The sequence below is a fragment of the Triticum dicoccoides genome, chromosome 4B, assembly GCF_002162155.2.
Source record: "Triticum dicoccoides isolate Atlit2015 ecotype Zavitan chromosome 4B, WEW_v2.0, whole genome shotgun sequence".
Lineage (NCBI taxonomy): Eukaryota > Viridiplantae > Streptophyta > Magnoliopsida > Poales > Poaceae > Triticum > Triticum dicoccoides.
The window spans coordinates 272,541,664-272,545,786 of NC_041387.1; positions in this window are offsets into that span (position 1 = coordinate 272,541,664).

Consider the following 4,123-nt stretch of genomic DNA (forward strand, 5'->3'; position numbering starts at 1 on the left):
CCTTTGCCGTCCGCCACGCCTTTGCCCTCAGCTTTTGTTCTATCTTTGCCGTCTGCTGCGGATGGCAAAGAACGGGGACGATAAGTTTTCCTGTTAGCGGGTGCCACCTCCCTCTTTGCCGTCAGCTAGCGGACAACAAACATTCTTTGCCGTCCTCGAGCGGACGGCAAAGAGATGGCTGATGGCAAAGACCTTCATTACCGTCAGCTCTTTCTTTGCCGTCTGCTTTTCGGTAGCTGATGGCAAAGAGCTTCTTTGCCGTCCACTAGCGGACACAAAGTTGGCTGCCATGTGTCCTGTTTGCCGTCCGCGGCAGACGACAAAGAGGTCGTTGCCGTCGGTGGCAGATGGCAAAGAGCGTGTATATTGGCTCTTTTTTTTGTTTTTTCTAAATCCAACAATTTTCACAGCAAATATATATGACATATATAGATATATTTCACAGGGCTATTTAACAGCAAACATATCACATATATATCCAGCACATAATTAAGTTTCATCCATTCATACATAAGCAAGTTCCATCCATATACATATTACAGTGCAAAGTTTGATCAATATAGCAAGTTCCATCATAGCAAGCTAGATACAATGCAAAGTTTCATCAAAGAAAAAACAAGAACTCCATCATAGCAAGCTAGCTTTCATGAAGTGAATGAAATCTGCAAAATGGCAAATAAGAAAGTTAGAAATAGGTGACTAGAAGAAGAAGACTAGAACAAGAAGTATATGTCATTTATGAGCTAACTTAGGTGAAATGGATCATATATGAGCTAACTAAGTTGAAATGGGTAGTTTATGAGCTAACTAAGGTGAAATGGATCATCTATGAGCTAACTTAGTTCAAATGGGTCATTTATGAGCTAACTAAGGTGAAATGGATTGTTTTTGAGCTAACTAAGTTGAAATGGATCGTATTTGAGCTAACTTAGGTGAAATGGATCATTTATGAGCTAACTTAGTTGAAATGGCCCGTTTATGAGCTAAGTAAGGTGAAATGGATCGTTTTTTAGCTAATTAAGGTGAAATGGATCGTTTTTGAGCTAACTAAGGTGAAATGGATCATTTGAGAGCTAATTTAGGTGAAATGGATTATTTATGAGCTAATCTAGGTAAAATGGGTCATTTTGGAGCTAGCCTATGTAAGATGGGTCATTTTGGAGCTAACCTAGGTGAAATGGATCGTTTATGAGCTAATCTACGTAAAATGGGTCATTTTAGAGCCAACTTGGGTAAAATGCATCATTTTAGAGCTAACCTAGGTAAGATGGATGGTTTTGGAGGTTAGTAAGCTTATTATGTCATTTTGGAGGAAAAGAAGCTAACTCTAAGTCATTATGGTAAGCATATTGGAGGAAATAAAGCTAAGTCTTGGTATTTATGCATTTGTTAAGCAAAACACTAGAGACACTTACCGTGATCATGGAGGTGTTGTAGCGGGGTGGCTCGTGCCGGTAGCTGGAGAAGGATCGTGCGATGCTTGTCTGGAGTTACGCTGCACCAAAGATCATTTCCAATGTCTCGTTAGCATGATGACACTCAAATGTTAAGACTAGCAAGTAATGTCCATTCAAATTAAACTGACCGTGGTCCCAGGAGCAATCACCGGCATCGGCAGAGCAGTCTGACAGGACTTCTCGCACACAGACTGCACATTTGGTTTTGACGACTCAATCATACTAGTTAGTAATGAGACAAACACTACATGAATGTTTTGGCTAATGTGTAGAAAAAACATACCATAAGGAGCTCGTACATGGCCCTTGCCTGCATGTCATTCCATGCCCTCTCCTCCTCTAACATCTTTGTTGTCCTCTCCTCCAACTCCCGCTGCCTCTCCGCCGCCTCCGCCAGAAGTTTCTCCGTTCTATCTCTCTCACTTTGTATAGCAGCCTGCAACACCACTCCTCGTTACCATTTGTAATCATTGATGGAAGCGCATACAATGTAATGGAGAAAGATAGCTGAGTACGTATAACTAACCTTGAAGGCGAGTTGGACTGGCCGTTCACGAGGCCTTATCTCAGGAGCGGAGCTCGACTGGCGCGCCTCGATCTCCGGGAGAGTGCTAGGACAACGGATAAGTCCATCTCCCATGGCTATGGAGCCATGGGACCTCCCGCCACCAGATATCATCAGCAGCTCGGTATCAATGGGACCCTGGCTCGGGTTAAAGTCCTCCCCTTTCCTCGCCTTCCCCCATCTCTATATTTCACGAGCTTGTCGTGGGAGGAGATGTTGGTGAAGTTTTTTGGATCATCGAGGTCAGACACAGAGAATGCCTTGACTTTCTTGTAAGAGCCAGTGTGGGCCATGGCATACAGGTCGTACACCTCTGGCACCTTATCCGCCTTATTGTAGCGTCTCTGAAAGAGAGAAACAAAGAAAATTAGTAATTAAAGGGCTGAAAGCTAGCATGATGAACGAATTGCATGATTCATGAAGCAAACCACATACCCAGTTCCACCCATACTGATATAAGTTGGAGCTGCCTTGATGGTGTGGCACACCTTCCATTTGGGCATGTTTGTCCTTGGCCTCGTTGTGGAGGGCTCGCCATTCTTTTGAGCACCACTCATTGACCAACACCTCCCACCAATCCATCCGATCCGCACACCATCTCGGAGGGGCCTAAGTTAGGAAATAGAAACTTGAGCGCTACGGCTACGAATTACTAAATGAAGGAAGTAAAGTACAAGGCCTTAAGGATTACCTTCATGTACTCATCCTTACTCAAGAACTTCTCGCGGCACGTCGGCTTGGTCTTCTTGATACCACGCGCGGCGTAGTAGTCTCGAACGGCCTGCACCCGAGCCTGAGGCCGTAAGTTCTGTAGTAGGCGCTTGCAGACGTTATCGATAACATTTGCTGCCTCCTCCTCGTATACCTCCTCACACCTGTAGAATGTCTGCAATCAAATGAGACAATATTGATTAGTATAATTAATAACTAGCTAGTTGAAGATTTTTAATTGTGTAAAGGAGGAATTACCCAGAACTTTCTAATCACCACGTCTGCCCTCGTCTTGCACAAGACACCGTCGATAATCTCACCCGGCGGGGCCGAGGCAGCCAAGTGGTGCTCCCAACTCAATCCAAGCTCTGGAAGCCGACCCTCACCAGGTAACGTAACAAACCCTGGGTAATTTTTCCGACAAAGAACTCCAAGGACGTAGTTGGGCCGGCGGACACTATGATGGTGGCCCCAACCCATGCAGCATGACAAGGCCAACGCATTAGATATTTGAAGAAACATGAATGCAGAAGGGCACAAAAAGATTAAATGCACTTACCTCTCCCCATCAGGGAAAATCAATCACCTCTGCTCGTGAGTCGCCGACACGTCCGGGAGCCGTGTAGCACCACGCTGGTAGACGGTGCCCCCTTCCTTGTCAATATTAGTCGGTTCCCTGCCATCATAAGCATGGCGACTCGGCCCCTCAGGCTCATCCGGCCAGGTACCCCATCCAGACGTGTGTTCCTCCGGGGCCTCGTGGGCCTAACTCTCGTGGCCCGAAGGCCCATGGACCGGAGGCTCGTGGACCGGAGTCCGTGTAGCCTCCTCCTCGAAAGAGTCCACCCTAGCAGTCACGTGCTCAGGTGAAACAGCTGGCGGTGGCGGCGAGGAGGGCGCCCTCGCAGTCACCCTACCTCCTCTCCCGCGACCACGTGCTCCAGCTGCTCTCTTCTTCTTACCTTGTCCCCTGCTCGGCACCGCGGTCAACGAAGAAGGGCCTTTTGGTGTCGCAATACTGTCCAGCAACGCTCGACGGAGAGGTGCGTGTGGAATGGAAGACCTCGTCGCACGCGCCGACGAAGAAGGGTCCTCGGAGCGCTCCCGACCAGCGCCCACCATCTTCCAACACCTGCCATGACAAAGAGTAAACGAAATTAGTACAACGGCAAAAAAAATACCGACATGAATAATAATATGCACATCACTTAAGTGTATCATCATCAAGTACAATAATAATCTCGATCAGTATCACCAATAAATGCATAATCATCATCATCACTATAATCAATGACGGGCTCACGGGGTTAGGGGGTCGGGGTGTCGGGGTGTGGGGTCGGGGTCTGGGTGTCGGGGTGTGGTGTCGGGGTGTGGTGTCAGGGCGTGGGTG